Raw genomic sequence first — 19,423 nt, forward strand, 5'->3', positions numbered from 1 at the left:
CCCATTTGAATGATTAGACTTGCTTTTTAGATTGTGTGTTCCTTGAAAGGGTTAATGGGAATCATAACAATAAATCTAACAATAGCAGAAACTCGTGACTATTTTTTTGAATATGGCGGAAATCCAAAGGTTAACCAATGAGAGAAGGGCAGTAGAACGCGTTGCTAGGATATTAAGATAAGAGGGCGGGGCTACAGTAGTTCAACTTGAGGGAAAGTGTAAGAAAACAACGTAAAACGCTGTAGTGATGTTAGTAAATTATAAATCACCATTCACTGTAATTTTCTACAAGTTTTGTGTCAAGTGTAATGAGCTCAATTACAATATGCATTTACTTACAAACTAATGTTTCGAACGTCATACTATACACCAAAAATACTATGCACTCAAAGAGCATGTGTGCAAAAACATAGCTACATGCATCAACTAAGCAGCCTACAATAAGTCAGGACATCTCAGAATGTGCTGAAGGACAAGTGGTGACAATATTTGTACTTTGTTCTACAATAACAATAAAGACCTAGTCTACATTGTTGTACAGGAAATATCTGCAAAAAGTTTGCACTTAAAAAAAAAGACCACCCCAGCAATGTTTTTTACTTTGCTTAATTTATTTAGAAGTAACACTGCAGTGAGTCAGGAGAGGCCTTAGTGTACAGCCAATGCTGCCACCCTGTGGTATCTAATGACATCACCAAATTACATTTGTAGTGGGACATTTGCTTTTGTGTTGACTAAAGGAAAAAGAACAGTTTTTGGAAACATACCGGTAGTAGTCCTTATAATTTTCATTTAATTCAGGACCAACCCCCAGACCAGTCACAACACAGCAAACAGCAACTTCACAAGGTTATTGGATAACATGGAAAGCTGTGAATCCACATGTTTCTTACTCACTCATAATTTTCTAAAGGGACTGCTTAAACACGCATGAAACTGGTAAATGTTTAATAAATTGACACAATGATCAGAAGGGCTCGTATAGAATAGTGAGGCTGACAGTTTCACGTTTACTCAAGCTGAAGATGTTTATAATTCTGGGGGGAAAATATATACATATAACAGCATTTCACTGTAAAGGCTTTAACATCACTGCTGAATCGACAAAGTGAACGGGTGGCACACAAATAAAACAACAACATCTTTGAGCACTCTTCAGTCTCTCCCAGTGGTCTTCTCCTTATTTGAATTGTTGATGACTCACAGAGGCAGTGATCCACAGTTTTATAACCGATTTCAAATGGTGCTAGAAGGCTGCAGTGGGCTCTAAGCACCAGAGGAAATCAGTTATCTTTGAGTGGAGACAAGAGGAGGTGGGGGGGGGGGGGTGTCCTGTTCTCGTTCTCCTGAGGCTCACTCACTGCTGGAGCTGTCCTGCTGTCCCCAAGAACACTGATTTCAAATGGTGCTAGACAACGGGAACACACATCTAAACCACCATGTGAAACCAGCTTCTGGGGGAAGATGTTCTGTGATCACAGCTGCAGCGGTGAGGTGAACTTTAGACCCTCATCTATACTTCATTGTCTTACAAAACAGACTAGACGGCTTATTTTTTGTCCTGTTTGCCAATGTCCAATTTACCACCACCACCTGTTCTAAACACAGTTCAAGGATAAATAAAGAAAAATGTGGGAAATTAATGGGAAGAAAATTGAACTTTTTTGACTTACCGTACCTTTTATGAGATTAATTAACAGCCAGTTAGCTTAGCTGCAGTACACAAGAGTGCAGCTACACCAGACTGCTGTGTCAAAGTGTGCAGGAGTTCAGCTCACCTGCAGCCATCTGTCTGAGCTGCCCAGCACAGGTGTGTCAGATCTAATCACTTCAATGACATCAGCTGTAAAGGATTCAGCATGAGAGCCTCACAATTGTAGAAACAGGACAGCACACTTTAACTCCTGCAGCCGAGGCTACAAATGACATTGTTCACATTCTCATCACAGAATATTTATATGAGCAGAAGACAGTGCAGAGGAATTAGGCATCAGTAGGAAGAAGATACTGCCACACGGCCGAGTCGTGCACTGCCAGCTGGGATAGGTCAGGGCCAGACAGGGACAGCAGATGGAGCTGCTGTCTGCAGCAGCATGTTGTTGAATGGCATCATTTGGTTTTGTTTTCAGGAAAGCTGTGGGCCATACACAGACAGAGGAGTGCTGGATACAAGCTTCATGATCCACGGAAGAACCAGGAAAAAACAACAAAAGCTAGTCAGCATTGAGATTTATGTGCCTTTGATGCCTTTTAGCACGCACAATGTCCAATTTGTAGCTGTTTTACTGTGACAATAACAACCACCACAACACCAAAGGCGACCATGACATGCCATTCAGGCGTGCGTCACAGACTCACACAGCCCTGTTAGTCAGGTCAGGTCAGCCTTTTCTCTCCTGCAGTACGTCCACGTGTCATTCTGTCAGAGGAGGTAAAACGTGACGGCGCTTTTTACCTACAGGAAGTCTGCCTCAAATGTGACAGCTGTCAGATGCACTGTTGCTGCGACATCGTCACGGCAGCACCTTGTCATGAGTGGCTGACACGTGAAAAGTCTCCTCTAACAGCGCAGAGGTATTCAAATAGAACAAACGTCACAACCCAGCACACTGAGAAACTGATGGTGGCTGTTGTCAGGTATGTACTGAAGCATGCTGTTATTTTAGACATTACAAACACAGAGTAAGTAAAGATGCTTACAGCCTCGCTGCCATCACTGCTGGGAAAGAAAAGACAAGAATCACATGACAGCAGAGCAGAAAGCCCCGTGTGAGGGAACAAATGAATGTATGTACACACATTAGTATTCAAGAGTGTACTGTACACACCCCTCAGCTCTAACCACAGCTCACTTAACAGCTGAATACGACTGACTGTGCCTGTCCTGATATTAGCAATCGGCCTATAATGGAAACTCTCTTTATAGGTTGCAGTATGTTGGAGTTTTAAATAAGAATTGATAATGACATAATAATCTGAAAAAAGAAGATTCTTTAAATGTGTACTATATGGTTTAAGTATTATATTGGATTGGATTGGATTAAAAGAAGGCTAATTTACTAAGCTGATAATTCTTTGCATACGTAGACGTTCCGACAACCTTGCAGTTTCGTAATTAAAATGTTTTTTTTAACACTTTTGATTTGCTTTAAATTTACTTGTAGGAGGAAATACAATTAACAAAATCAAAGAGGTCTTATCTCATGTAATCAGCAATCTGAGAATGTCACCCAGCTGGCAAATTCTTCCCACTCATTCCCAACACAGGATTAAATGACTTATGAAAGTGGCTGTATTGTGACAAGTATCGGGTAATGTACATACACTGACTGTGTGTGTGGTGTCTCATGTCGCAGCACAAAGACCTCTGTACAGCACTGCTTGTGAGAACTGGCACCCAGTACTTACATAACCAATCAGGTTGTCATGACAACAAAGCTACTGTAAATGCTCCACATTGTCCCAGTGACTATTGAGATGGGTGTCAGGTGATCTGAAGTGTGACAATCAGCATATCCATATTGGAAAATTACTATTTGGGGCTCTGATGACATCATACTGTTAGGTAAAAGGAGAGTAAGGAGAGTATGACCTCATGCTGAGAGGTGCTTCAACTCTCAGCACGATGTTTTGTCAAGCTGTCAAATATGATAAAGGCAGTGAGTTATGTAATTCTACATTGAGGCACAAGATGGCGGCATTACACATAGAAGCGCCCATGTTGGCCTATGTAGTTACTCCTGCAAGTAGATACTGTAGGTAAGGGAGGTCAAAGGTCAGGGCCAGTGCAGCAGCAGCAGGGAATAAACAGCATCAGCCAGCACACAAACCATTTGTAACAAGGTCACTTCCAGTGGGATGCAAACATGCACACTCTCAGCAGTGTGTCTCCCCCTTTCTGTCTTTGTAGTACCTGTTTAGTACTGATCTAAGACAGCACCATCATGCCGAGTGTTATTTTGGCCCCAGTCTCCACAGGACCACTGCTTTGACCTCTGACCCAGACAGAAGAAAAAAATGACCACAAGCTGTCTCTCTGTGGCTTAAACAAATTCTTAACCAGCAACATCTCTCTGTAGCATGAATGCAGGACTGAGTGACGGACACACACACACACACACCCCTCCTTTTTCTGCTCTCGGGGGAGAAAGGCTTCCTTGTGGAGGTGAGGGCTGTGGGTTCTCACTCCAGCTTCCTGTTCTATTCTCTCCCAGGAAGTGACACACAGACACACCGCTGTCATGAATGGCAGGCTCCAGGCTCCCACGGCCGCTGGTGATGTCATCCTCCCTGCCACTCAAGCCGGGCTGCCTCTGTGCCTGCAAGGAGAGAGGTAGAAATGACGTTAAATGTTGATGATTGTGACTTTATATAAGATTTATTTTCTCCTCCCCTGGCTCCAGTTCTGCTGAGTCATGGTGCAATATTCCACTGCGCCGACCTCTTTCATAACACGTCTATTTTTTCTGGTGTTTGTTTTCCTCTGAATCATGAAAACTCCCGGCTTCATATGCACTGTGATAACCTCTAGGGAGGGACAGATGAATGGATGGATAGAAGGGAAGGTGAGCGTAGGATGGGGGGGGGCAGCATTAATCAAACAGATGCACAGGATGTTCACGCCGTTTAGCCGCAACTATTAGTCACACTGCGGAACCACTGTCTGCACCACCTGCCGCAGGCCACATCATCACACCCCTTAAGGTGAGAAACGAAGAGCAAGTGTGAGAGTCGCACACAAAAAAGGGTATTTTATTGTGTTTAGACATGACAAGTTTCACTGAAAGGCAGAAGATAGATCAGAGCAACACTCTATCACCTAAAACCAATTTAAAAAAAATCACATGGTTTCTTGCCCAGGGACAAATAAAACTCTGTGTCTTCTAATCAAACCACCCGCCAGAACGTGGTATAACCCAAGGACAAGGATGCACCAAAAAATGGGTTTATCCACCTATCCACGTAACTTCTGCGTACTGCCTGGTGAGCTGCCAGAATTACACATGACTGACATTGTCTAATTAAAGAAATGCTATATATATTATTTTATATGTGGCTAGATAGCAGCTTCATTGCAGCTTCACCAACCAATGAGATGCAGTATCAATGTGAAACAACAGAGAGTGAAATCAGGATCACCTCTTTGCATAGATTATTGTTGTCAGAAATTGCCTTTGTCTATGGGATGACCGTTGTCAGTGTTGGACATTATAAAAGAGAGATAGAGGACAAAGCGAGTAATCTAAGTGGCATGTGACAGCTAAGGAAATGATGCCAAGTGATGCATTTCTGGGAACTAGCTAACATTTAATACCACCACCAACATCTACTTATTTGAACATCACTGGCTAGTGACAGCACTGACTAGCCTGGTCAGCCATCTTAATTCTGAATGTAGGTAATTTCTTTAGATTTGTCTCAACTGTGTTCTTGGGCTCAAGCAGTGAATTTAATGGTCTAAAGGTAAGGGTCAGAGAGACCTCATAAAACATGTTTGGCCCCTTTTGGGCAGTACGGTGGTCCAGTGCAGTGGTTAGCACTGTTGCCTCACAGCAGGAAAGTTAGTGGTTTGATTCTGGCTGGGGCCTTTCTGTGTGGAGTTTGCATGCTATCTCTTGCGCCTCCCCTGCCACATTCTAAAGGTGATTGTAAGGTTAATTGGTGACTCTAATTTGGCCACAGAGTGTGTGATGGTTGTTTGTCTGTGTATGTTGCCCTGCGATGGACCTGTCCAGGATGTACTCTGCCTCTCACCCAGATTTAAAGCAATAACCGCGCTTTTATTGTCTACGATTAGGCTTATATATAGATCTGGGACAGGCAATGGCACCTGTATTCACTTATAATTCTTTTAGCATTGATTTGTTGTAAGTAAAATAAACAAAAAAAATCCCTGGCTCCAGTTTTGGCACTAATACTTTGAGTATCATTTATTTTTCGAAAGGAGGTCGTTCTGTGGAATGAACCCCTTTAATTGTTCCTGTAACAGAGATGACAGACTTGGGTGCACATGCAGCATTAAAAAACATTCATCATCCTATGCTCTTGTGACTCTACTAAAGTCAGACAGGTCCGGAACCTGAGGGCTGATGACCTGACACTGATCCTCCTTTCCCGTAAAGAACCCCCCCCCCCTCATGAGTCGTCTTATTGTTCATACGTGTTCCAGGAAAAAGAAAGTGGTTTGACACTGACACGAGGAAGCAAATATGCCATACAGAGGCAGCAGTGTTCTTTAACAGATGAAACACAGAGCAGTTAACTGCAGCTAATGATTGAACCAATAATTCCTTAAAGAGCTCTAATACACTGCTGCTAACTTCTTCTTTTACTTCCAGGGATCTGGGAGGGAACGCTGGCACACACTCAAACATATATCATTGGGAAACCAGCTGCAGCTTACAGGTGTCTGTAGCATGGGAGAGTGACTGCTTAGCATGTTAGCATTAGTACGTGCTGTACGAGGTGCATAAGCTCTAGCTGTTATCTGATGCCTGTTGTGCTGTTTGAAGCTCTTTCACTGTAATGAGCGGCGCAGGCCTCCCTCACCCTATCACTGACAACAGCCACAGTGTACAGTAGCTGGCTCGGCTGTTATTTGTATTCAGCCCAATATGAGCCAGTGTTTGCAACAATGACTAAGGCTGTGTTGAGGCAAACATTAGTATTGTATGAGACAGCAAAAAGACAACACCAAACATTTCCACAAAAAATATTGCTTCGTCTTTACACAGGGCGAAAAACAGCTTGGTACCTTAGAATATACCTGTACTTTTTGTTTAGAGGTATATTCTAAGAATACACGTCTGGTGTGACCACCCCACAACAAACAACAGCCAGAACTTAAAGCTGTCAGCTATCAGAATAACAACTGAACACATGATCACATGTTTTGTGTCACTCTTATCAGCCAGCTGCACTCTATACATACTGCTCTATTTCATATGATTGTTTTGGTTGTGTGGTAAACAGAAGTTTACTGTTTTGGACTTTGGTGCACAGCCATGCTTATCAGTGTTGTCTCTAGCAGTAGCATTACTCCCACATAACTGTTTTCAAGGCAAGGGTCTGATAAACCCACTGAATGCTGCCTTTCATGCATTGAGGAGCAAATGAACAACTGAGCAAATGAACTGATGAACAACAGCTGGTCTTGCAGTTATGTTACATATTGTATTTATAATGGCCAAAAACATGACTTACAAAGTTTAGAGTTATACTATCCATAATAATTCTCCATTAACCAATTAAAATGTAAAAAAAAAAAACGGATATCTAGGGATTCTGAAATATGTGGTATATCCTTATTGCGTCCATTGATAACACCCTCCCCAGTCTAATACGTACAGCAACGTTAAAATCTAGCAGCCCAATGTGTGCTAAGGTATATCAAACCATGATGAACAATCCAAGCCCTCCAGCAGGTTTAATGCCTCAACTCTGGGTACACTTTATCTTTCTCACGCCTTTCATTACTGTTAACCAATGCCTGGATTTATGGATAAATGTCAGGGTGTGAGACAGACTGCTGCTGTTCCTCGCATCGGCGACATTACCATAAAGCGGCTCATGCTGCGCATATAGCCGAGGGTTCCTGTGTGTGTTAATGTGTGTCAGTGCAGCGGTTCAGGCGGAGGTCGTGCAGAGTAAAAGCCCAGAGGGAGGCAGGCGTGTGCAGAGTTATGCTAATGGAAGTGGTGCTGATGGCGGCAACCAAGAGCATCAATCCCAGCTAAGGAGCGTATGCACACACACACACACACACAAAGACACACTGCTTTACAAGAAACCAGAGTCTTACAGCTTAACATTTATTCATGAACTCTATATCATCATGAATACCTCTTCTTCTCCTCCTCTACCCGGCCCACTGTCAGCAGAATGGTTCTTCCTTATGAGCCGGTTCCTGCTCAAGATTTCTTCCATTAAGGGAGGCTCTTGGTGTCTGTGAAGCGCCTTGAAACAATTTTCTAATTGTAAAAAGTGCTGTATAAATAAAGCTGAATTAAATTGAATATGTCATGGTGCGGTGTACTGTAGCTCATAATTAAAAGGTGAAGTGGGAAACCACAGATGACATGAATATGACAACTGAGTCTTCTTTTTGCTGTTACTGGGTGTCAGCTGACACACAGGAACCAGAGCTAAAAGTAACCAGCTGACAAAGCAGAGAACAGCTCCATGTCTATAACGATCATGGCTAAATACTCACAAATCTTACCAGTAGGTCCCACCCCAACTGTGCCCTGAATGCACTTCATTACATACAGCTGTGTGACAATCTACTAGAGATAATCTGCTTCTCTAAAACATCAGTTGATCATTTATCTTATCATTTTACAAATCAAGGTCATTTCAAGGCTGCATTTATAAGATGCCAAGTAAACACTGCTCCAATATGTCTGGAATCTGACCTAGAACTGGGTCCTTGGTTCAGAGAATTTTGTAGTATTAAGTACACTGTAAGATATTACCAGGATTTTACAACATTTAACTGTAATGTGTCACAACAAATTACTGTATTTTTGTGTTACAATATTGTACTGCACTATTTACAATATGATACTGTAATCGATGTTTTCACAGTAAATTACTGTGAACATCATTTTGCTGTAATTTCACAGCTACATACAGCTTTATCACAGTGATTACATTGCTGCTGTAGCTGTAAAGTTACAGTATATAGCTGTAATTTTAGTGGAAATTAGTGTGAAATATTCACAATATTTTACTGTAAAATATTTACAGTAATAAGTAGTATTTATTTAAGTAGTATTTACTGGTAAAGTAATTTACCAGGAATATATCACAGTAATTTACTGTGATATATTCCTGGTAAATTACTGTGATATTACTGTGAAAGTAATGCAATTATTAGCCAGTATTTTACTGTAAATTCACAGTGAAAAATTTAACAGTATATGTGTATATCATCTGCATTGACAAAGCCTTAACAATCATCTGTACACATACAAATGTGGCACAAAATTATACATAAAGGTATGTCCTCATTGAAGTATCATGAGAAATCTAACCTGGCCTTGACATATTGGACTTTAAAGGAGCAGTCCAACTAAGGAAGTATGACAGTCAATATCTGTTACAGGCTTCAACCAATCAGATCAATAAATGAAACACAATCTGGTAAGTAGTGGTTAGCATGTCAGCAGACAATTAAGTGAACTAAAAATAAGTCTCACAGGCTGTTATTACAGCTAAAGCTGGGCTTGCACGGTACAACTTTTCAGCTCCAAAGTTCCCTAAGTACTTGCTCACACTGTACAGTCCAGTCTTCAAACAATGACAAGAGTGCTTGCACTGTATGTACAGTATATATGATTTTCCAACCGTTGACATCTGTCAATTAAGTTTTACATCTCTGAGTGATGTAGGTGTGTGTTTGCTAGCATTATTTATAAAGCAAACCAAGCAGAATAGTGGCTAATTCCTGCCAGCGTTCCTCCTGTTGCTGTTCCTTAGATGTTCCTCCACAGGATACATCTCATCACCGTGGCACCTTCAGATTCTCTGCCACATTGTGCAGGTGCAGCAGAAGTGACTAAATCATTTCATGTCTCTGCTTTCAATGAAGCAGAGCAAACAGTGTCTGTGCTGGTGACACAACTCTAAAATGAGTGAAAGAGTAAAGATTTAAATATTCCCTGTGCTTCCTCATAGGAATCCAAACCAGCTTATGGTTCACCTATCAGCACATAGTTCATGGATTTGAATTAGTGTGAGTTTGTGTTCTCAGTGCCTTGCATGCTGTCCATGTTACATGGGAGAAGCACATATTACAAATATTAATATATCTCCTGTGGCCTGCAGTGCAGTCCAGTATAATGACAGATGTGGTTTCAATGGGCCAAAGAAACAACATTAGACAACTCAACAGTAATGTGTCTTTCCAGATCATGATCATGACCTTGGTATTCAAAACAATCCATTGACAAACGCTAGTTGTCATTCCTCAGCAGGCCCTTTAGAATCACAAATACAACCTGCTTTTGGAGTCAGAAACATGAGCTTTGTACCCTAAGGTTTGTGGAGGAAACATTATGTGAGTAAATCCTTATATGATGCCGTGAAAGGAAGCTGTGACCTGATCCTACCACTAGATAGAACATCAAGAAGTCACTCAAACCCTCCCCTTATCATCATAAATACATGAACCTCAGTTCACTGTCGAAGTACTTTGAATTAAATGAAGAAAAAGTCAGTGTAATCAGGCAAAAAGATAAAGGGCAGCAAAATGCCATGAGGACTGGATAACACAGACAGTCTACATGACTGGCACAAATTAAGAGGCAAAGCTAGCATTGATTTTCATCTGAATAAAGACCTCAGACCATGGGCCATCAATAATTCCCTGCAGAAAAAGGCTGCACCAGGATCAGCCTCACAGATCCTGCTCCTCTACAACACAAACAAGAGTGACGTACCCCCCCCCCCTTTTTTTTTCCATTTTGAAAAAGTACACAGGACAAAACAATTCTGGAGAATTTCAAACATCTGGCTTTGTTTGGGCTTGGTTCCGGGAACGGATCACAACTCCAGTCCACTCCCAGTGCCACGGCGGCCAGCCAGCCGGCCAGCTTGGCCGAGAGGCCTTCCTCCCTGGACGCAGATAAACAATCTTAACAGGCCAATTTGAAGTGGGGTAAAAATAGCAGCGTGTAGCTGCTCATAGATCTGAAGTTAACTGGAAAACAGTCTTTAAGGAGGAGAGGAGGAGGGGAAGGAGGGCAAGCTTTTCACCTCTTACTCAAGAGGGACACACACTGCCAGGAAGCAGAAGGAAAAAAGCATCAATGGGAGCATGAAAAAACTCTCATATCTGACTGATGTTTGGATGGATAGAGAGGTGTCACCCTGGAGGAGGGGGTGAGATTAGATGTTGTCAAAGCTAAAAACAGGTTGATATAAGAGTTTAGAGGATGCCGCTCTCTTGGATTGGAATGGGGTTTGGTTTGGGGGGGGGGGGATTCATGATTTAATCGTTACACATCACCCACTTACAGTAAAGAAGGTTAGTCATTCCCTACCAATAACAGCGCCTACTCATCCCCAAAACCCTTTAACTAGCTCACAGCACACACACATGCGCTATGATCACACACTTCAAACTCCCCTGAGACCAATCTGGACTGCACTGCAGTTGTTTTTCAAGTCTGACACACTTCTCCTCAGGCCCACAAAACAGTGAGTCACACACAAATAAATTACAAAGAACTGCCCCTACTCACAATGTGGTGCCAAAAGAACCTTGTCACGTAACTCAAACACTCCGGCCTTGCTGCCGGGCAGACATGCAGCAGCCATGTGATGAATGCATTAAGGCTGCACACACACATACACAGAGAGTTTGCCAGCAAAAGCACTAACCACAAGCAAGACTTGTAAATCTTTAACTTCTGCTCTGCTTCCTTCTTGGCTTGGTGCCATGTCAGCTTCCACAAATGAGCGGCGGTGTTACAGTAAGAGCTGTTACGTTCCTGGAATCTCCTGTCTGCTCTCTGATGCATCACTGCTACGAGCTCTTTATCCAAAACCAAATATGCCCCAATTCCAAACAGACTCCCTGATATCTGACTGTGGGTGTTATGTTAGGAAGTGTAGGCGATTGTCTATTGCTGGTGAAAGATTCATGTAAAGGTCTGTTGGCAAGAGTGTAAACAGTCTGAGTGCAAATGAAAGATCTGCTTTCAGTAAATTCTGGCAGCGCTCTCGCCATCTCTTTTATAAAGAAAAGATCTGTGAATGTGGAATGAGCTGTATTCACCTAGGAGGAAGGCTTGATATATTTATTAACTGTCCAATTTTCCATGTCAAGCTGCAAACAAGTTACAGAAATCCTTTTGTTGAGCTGTCACTGCACCTTACAGTGTGATGGATCAGTCCACACCCACTGTGCTGCCTCTTGGCTGGAGTGACAGGGAGGAATAGGTGGATATAAGCATCCATTCCAGCAGCTCTGCTCAGGCTTGCTTTTGTTCGTTTAGTCATTTAAAGATTTTCATGCATGGTGCCTTTGCACACTGGACTAACTTCCTGTGTATTTGTATGCAACAAACTGTGTCAGGATTTTTGGCAAAGGCTTAAAAAACAATGTCAAAGACTCAAAGCCTCAGCCCTTGATCTACTGTGAAACCACTCCCAGCAACTTCTGGAACAGGTTGACTGCTGGAATCTTACTACTTACTTACCTAACCTTACTTTCTGTTGATTTTATAAAGTTGTAAATCTGTTGGTGTTGAAATATTTAAATCCAGAAAGTGAATGTCCTTTTAAATTCAGCCATATTGAGCGATTTGGAAATTATAAATGTAGGTCTCCCTGTTTGAAGACTACTACAACCAGAACATGGGTCTTTACAGTATAATTACATTTGGTTCACACACCACTTCTTCACTCTGCTCGAAAGTGATGCTTTCCTTCAAAGCCAAGCAGTGTTTGTTCAGTAATTCAAACCATGAGTTCCACTGAACACATTTTTCAAGCAACCAGTGACCATGCTGGGCAATTTAATAATGACAGTAGGGTCTTGTGTGCCAAAATCCATCATGCCTATCATGTCAAGCTAGATCTCAGACAGCAAAGATACAAAAGGTACCCATCAGGTCACAGGAGAGTTCAGTTTCACACCTGAAGAAGAATGCCTCCATGTAGGCAGCATTTTTTATTTAGATCTATATCTTCATTAATAATTATCACCCTGCATCAGCCAATATCTGTTAATACAAACCTAAGCAGAACAACTTGTCAGGGATTAAATAAGACGAACGCAACCCACATATGGCTCAGCGATCACCAGCTGGGATTCATAAATGTCATCCGTCAATCAGCAGCTGTGGGCGTGTAGGAACCCATTATCGGGTTCAAAAGCAGTGCTGACAACACAGAGGAACAGTCATGCATATAACAGAGGTTTGAAGCTTCAGGAGGTGTTGTTTCATAACGTCTGAAGAAGTAATACACTTTACTTTCCTCTGACATTTTCAAACCTGCAGAGTTTGGACCTGTTGACTCTGGGTTGCATTACGCATCGGCACAGGTAAGATCCAGTCATTTTTTAAGTCATAAGTAATTCTCACTGATAAGCCCCTAAGCCTCCAAGTTCCAAGTACAAAACTTCGGAGATTTGAACTCCATCATGAGTAATGCACACTGCACCAAATATGATACCATAAATGGACCAATAAGCTGCAGTCCTATTGGATTGTATTTTCTTACAGTACTTTGATTGGTCTGAATCTGAAGAGAATAAGGATGCACCAAAAATGAAATATCACTAATCCCGTCTGAAACTACTGATTGTGACCTTTCAGCTGTTATAATGAAACTTAAAAGAACCAACAACATACTTCACATCCACCATGCTGAGTCATTCAAACTACACATGCAGGCTGTTACTTTGTCATGACATTCATTGTGTTTAAGAAAGTGTCAGCCGGCACTGGTGTCAAACGTCATAACCCTGTGTCTAATTTGAGATGTGAGGGTGTAAGTAGAACAAAAAAGTCTGTCTAGTTGCATGGAAACAGGAACTGTGGGTCTAATAAGCCACCCCTCCATCTGACTCTGCTTTCTGAGACAACTATGATGGCAACATGGCTTGATGATGGAGTGATAGCTACTGACGGGGCGTTGTGAACAGTTTCCGGTTTTAGTCAGCATGGTCATAATTCTTCATTACATGAACAATATATGAGACAAATAAAGAGAACAATGGATGCAAAGACAGAGGAGACTCCAAGTACTGCCAAACACATGGGCATGAACAGTCATCGGTTCCTGTGATCTTATTAGTGGGTAACACCAATAGGACAATGCAATTCTGTCATGTTAGAAAGGAATAACTAGCATACAATACATACACAAAAATATATCTTAACATAACTTACTGTGTTTAGGTTTCAGTCAGCTGATCGTGAGTTTTTCCCTTTGCTTTTTTCCAGTGTAGTGATATCACTTCATCTCTGCTTGGTCTTCTCTTGACTCTGCATGGACAGAGAGAACAGGAAGACTGTTAGTTGGCCACACCTCCATTATGTATCATCAATAACAGGTGACCAGCACATTAAACCTAATCCACAGAAGTTGTCTTTCTGGCATTATTACTCCAGATCCATTACTGATCTGTAATTGAGGAAGTATTATCTTTTGTGTCATTTAAAACTTGTGGCAATTGCTGATCCCTTCATATAATATTTCCTTCCCTCCAGAGCATATGAAAACATAACACCATCTGATTCCAGGAATGGCCCTTACACATTGGTCACGCTGTGTTAGACTGGTCTGAGCCAGGATCAGCACCTGGACCATTGAAATGGCTTCACAATAATGTCCCTCCTATACAGCCTCATTAAGAACTTAAAAGATATTTTGACAAAAACCGCCAGCAGTACGACCACACATACAGGCACGGAATAGCCGGATGAGATCACAGCTTGTCCTTCCACTGAGAGCTGCGGAGTCAAAGGCTCCCTCACAGCAAGTTAACGCCCGCCACAGCACATAAACACACCCCTCTGTGACACATGCTCTCGGGCCGCTACTTCCAACTTAAACAAAGTGTTTGGCGTGGCTACTGCCAGCTCCCAGCCTGGCAGGAAATGATGCAAAGCAGGCGCACGTCACACCACGGCTGCTGTCTGAGGGCACTCCTTTGACGCATAATAATGGTCAGGTGTCAGACTTTGTTGGGTTTAAAGCATATTATCAAGACTGATTTTTTTTTTGCCTTGGACTGGCTGAGCAGGTAGTGTGAGATGAAGGTTGGGCAGTCAAACAAATGCATTATAACATGATGAGCTCAATCTGTGGAAAATCCCTTGTTTGAATCAAATGAATGGAGTATATCAGGTTTTAAAGCTAGTCATATGACACTTAGGAAGTGAAGTTACCGAATGCAAACGATCAGCAAAGTCATCTTACAAAATAGCACAGGAATATCACAAAAATATCTTGTGAAGTTCATCAAGGAGCCTTCATTTTTTAATCTGCATGTTTTACTTATCTTTCAATGACAGTTGAATGTTTTAAATGTCTAAACTTAACCATGTAGTTTTCATGCCTAAAGCTAACCACATATACAAATCACAGTCACAGTCAATCACACTGCTGTAGTAGGTAAACAAAGTCTGTCATTGTTTCTGTTCTAACCTGCAGCTTCATCCAAGAGGGGAAAAAAAGTTTCTCTCCCTACCGGCATTTGGCTTCTCATCAAGACTCCCAGACTTTCTCCCTTCTCAACCTCTTAACACACACAGACATATCCTCCACCTGCCTCAACAACCTCTCTTTTTCTGTATCCCCGTGTTGTCTACCTGTCATTATTCCAAAGACAAGAACACAGCATTATTGAGACGTGGCTGGTTAATTGTTTATGGCAGGGGTGGATCGGAGCCTGGCAGGTCCTGTTACCTTCCACTGATGTGAGTTCATGTGGGAAAAGCACACAGGCAGGTAAACAAACCCAGGTGGGTTGTTGCATGGGGCAGCGGTGACACACACTCCTGCAAACAAGCTACAGCCAATCATCAGATCTGCATCACACATTAAAAAAAGGAGGCATGTTGTATGCCATTTGAACTCACCATCTCCTGTGCCATGGTGTGTGTGTGAGTGTGAGTATACGGTAGGTGTGTGCCTGTCTGCTCGTCTCCTTCTGGCTCCTTCCCTGACATACAAAATCCTTCCGTTTCTTCAAAGTTTTTCCACATCTTACATCCTCTGACTGAACAGCTGCTTCAAGTGGTAGTTCCTCACCATGGATGTGTCCTAACAGTGACAATTACAGCACACACTCTCTCTCTTTCTCTTTCTGTGTGTGTGTATCCTGTCCTACGAAACAAAGTGGGTGTGTTTCCTTGAAACTAGCCCAAAAATGTGAGTAAAGCAGTGGAAGCACACACCCACATACAAGTGAACTAGGTTTGGCAGTGTGTGTGTGTGTGTGTGCATATTGTAGGTGTGTAGGAGGGGGGTCCTGGGAGTGTGTGTGTGTGTGTGTGTGTGTGTGTGTGTGTATATATCTGACCTAGCTACACTTTCCCTCCCAATCCTTCTGTCTCTGTTTCTCTGTCAGCATTTCCTTGACTTCAGGATGCACACTTTGCACCCTACAGCAACAGTTTGATTGTGTGTGTGTGAGAGAGAGAGAGAGAGAGAGAAAGAGAGAGAGTTCTAATTTTCCAGGCAGCTGGACAGGATCCCAACAATGCCGGAAGGATCAGAGGGAATACCCAGAGAAAATGCTCTGACTAAGATATGACTTCATGGAATTGAACCCACAACCCAGTCAGAGTTACTCTGCCCACTGGGCTGCCCAGCAGGGCCACACGCACCACATCCCCACTTGGTGGTCAAATAACTCTCCTTGTGCTCTGTTAGCCTCCAACATATGAACTGAATGGCAAACAGCAGGAGAAGGAATGAAGCCTCCGTCTCCATGGCAATGTCATAGGCAAAGAGTGGTTCTGTCCAAGTGGGCTCCCCCCTCTTCCCTCCCCTCTGCACACACACACAGGGCATTGTGGGAAAGCGGATGTGGTTCACATGCCCTCTCTGTGGGTTACTGGGCTTGTTCATGGCCACACTAATCTCTGTACAGACAACACTGGTCACTCTCACCTTAAAAATGAGTAATTTAACCAGAGTGGACTTGAGAGGTCAAAGAGTGTATACCTGTTTACTCTGGCATGGTAGAGAAGGCTGGAAATTTAAGGGGGGGGGGGCATCCTGAGACAGAATTCTGTATCCCAGTGGACTACAATTAACAGTCTTATTGTAGGTTAGTTTAGAATAAAGTGACTTTAAAACTGTTGTGTAATCTGTATGAAACACTATTCCTTTGAAATTATTCCCCAAAAGCAAAGCTAATGGATGATCCCCATTCATTTGAGCGCAACTTATTATTTTGGTGTTCACAAAGCTGGTTTTGTCTCCCCTTCCCCACTCTGGTGAGGCATACAGGCTACAGGAGTGGCACACTGGTTCCAACCCAAGTTTGAACATCTTCAAGAACAGCACAAAACAAGCTCTAAACCAGAGCTAGAGTTGGGCTTTTGGGTTGACCTGTCCCTTTAACCAGCCACAATGATCTGTCTGCAGCAGGTTTCTCAGGTATCTGGGTCACAGCAGTAAACATAAATACAGCTGCTCAGAGAAGGTGAGAGCAGGAGAACAGGAGCTGTGTCTCCAATTAGAGAGCATGATCCATGGCTACACACACACACACACACAGCTGTGTCTTGACTTTTAGGAGAGTGTGTCTAAGAGAGAGGGAGAGACTGCACATGTGTGACCTGAGCGATGAACTGGGTTCTCGCTAATGAGGCCGAACTCTAGTTTACCCCCCGCAGAGATTCACCTTCTGACGGAATGAGGCCTTCCTCAAACCTCCCTCCACCACACCAGCATCACCACACACATACACACAGGTAATCGACAACAACATAGAGGAAACAGTGCTGTCCCTATGTGTGTTTTTCGTGTGTGGGTGGAGATAATGCTGTTCAGAATTTGATGTGGTTGCAGTGCAGGGCAAAGGTACAGCAGGGGGCCACACCCAGCGCTCTCAGCCATTCACAAACACTGGTCAGATTCCAGGAACACTGGCAAAACATGAGGAGGCAAAGTGCTATGAGTCAACAAACTGTGCCTAAGAGACAACGAGAGGCCGGCCAAGATGTTCAACTGAAATAAGGCTGCAACTTTGCAGTAACCAGCAGCGAACCAAAGAGACTTAAGCAGCAAAGCTAGATTACTCCGTTTGCTCTTGAGGCTTGCTTGAGGCTCCGTTTAAAGCAAACCCTTCTCCAACAGATGTTTCCTATACTGTCAGGATAATGTCCAAAGAATGTGTGAATGGTCAACGTTTGGGTAACCTAAATAATTCTGTAGCAGCTACAGGATAATCTAATCTAATCTGAGCTATGGCTGCAACATTTTGGCAGAAAACGAAGCATAACACTGTGTGTTGATATACACCTCAGTGGATGTTACATGTGGTGAATACGTCTTGTATTTAAACCACGTCTAAGAAATAAACAATTAACTATTGCTAGCATGTTTCCAGTTAGCAATAAAAATGATCTAAACTTTATCAGAAAATCTACCTCGCAACTTCTTCTGAGTTCTTATGAAGCTGATGTCACATCAAGTGGCACTGAAGACCAAGCTCCACCCAGTATCAGCAGATCGACCAATCAGAATACAGTAAACAAACCTTTTTCTGTCCCTTGTGGTCATAAAATAACATGAAGAACCCTTATTTTTTGTTAGTAGCGCCAGACAGATATATCTAATACTACAAAAAAGCATATTTTTGGTATATAATTACACTTTCAATGAAATATTTATGTACTTCCTTCACCACTGATTTGAATTGGTCCCCACTGTAGCCTCATGACGTGAAACAATACTGTAAACCTACAGAATAATAAATACACAAACACTCACAGCTAGAAGATCCCTGCTGCGTCTGTGGTCCATCCTGTCCCGTTCCCTTCAACACAGAGTATCACTGTGTGCGACACACTCCCACCAGAGGCTAATGTGTATGTGAGTGCACTGTCATTAGTGTAACACCACTACAAGTGTCGTCATACCAGCTCTGACTCAACAGGCAAGAAACAGAAAGCTCCCCCTCTCCCTCTCAGTGTGTGTGTGAGAGAGAGAGAGAGAGAGCGAGAGATCTTAACTACACATCATATACAAACTTCATGGCTTTAGTTTCAAACCACAGAACACATTAAAACTTAAAACGCATACCTGTGGTTTACCCTCACTCACTGCGGGCTGCTGTGTGTGTTGGGGGGGGAGTTTGTGTGTATTTGACAGGTGCTGGTGCACAATAGGAAGTGAGCTAGAGATTAGGAATTCAGTGAAGGCCATCGCTTTGACTAGTGAGAGGAGGAATTCTGATGCATGTTGTATCTGAGTGTGTGTCCTACATTCATCATGACCTTTTACCTGATTCACCACCAATCATTACACCACATTACATGATATCCATATTTTATATCCAGACCTTCTGGTTTCCTTTATGCTGGAAGCTGCTTGCTGTCTGTTGGCATAACAGTATTTTTTTGTTTGTGTTATTTTGTGTAGTGTTCACCCACATGACCGCCCATCACATTGTGTTGTCAAAATCTCTTTCTCTTTCTCTAGCTTAGCTTAGCGCAGCCTTAGCTTAATTGGTCTAGCATAGACAGAAGCTAATGGCAACTAGCCATCCATCCATTTTATGAACCTGCTTTGTCCTGTACTACAAGGCCACACAGAAAGGCCCCCAACGTACTTCAAGGGTGAACAGAACAGAAAAGACATCGACATATTTGTTCTAATGTCATTGACTTTCAAGTTGAAGTGAGGAAACACCTACTAAAACAAGACCTCAGCGCAACAGCTTTCATGC

The 19,423-nt window shown here is 42.6% G+C and overlaps 1 long non-coding RNA gene across 12 annotated transcripts in view; it reads right to left on the bottom strand.

Annotated features, from left to right (window-relative positions):
• Positions 1-590: 590 nt before the first annotated feature.
• LOC114452717 (uncharacterized) overlaps positions 591-19,423 on the bottom strand; it is a 42,831-nt gene continuing 23,998 nt past the window's right edge. For 10 of the 12 annotated variants that reach the window (XR_003672304.1, XR_003672310.1, XR_003672313.1 and 7 more), the window contains 2 exons: positions 13,905-14,000; positions 591-4,319 (listed from right to left, as the gene is read on the bottom strand). This is a non-coding gene — a long non-coding RNA (uncharacterized LOC114452717). The remainder of the gene's footprint in view (positions 4,320-13,904; positions 14,001-19,423) is intronic. The other 2 variants (XR_003672325.1, XR_003672307.1) reach the window with 2 other exon arrangements.

This window comes from Parambassis ranga, chromosome 2 (assembly GCF_900634625.1).
Source record: "Parambassis ranga chromosome 2, fParRan2.1, whole genome shotgun sequence".
In the NCBI taxonomy this organism is placed as follows: Eukaryota; Metazoa; Chordata; class Actinopteri; family Ambassidae; genus Parambassis; species Parambassis ranga.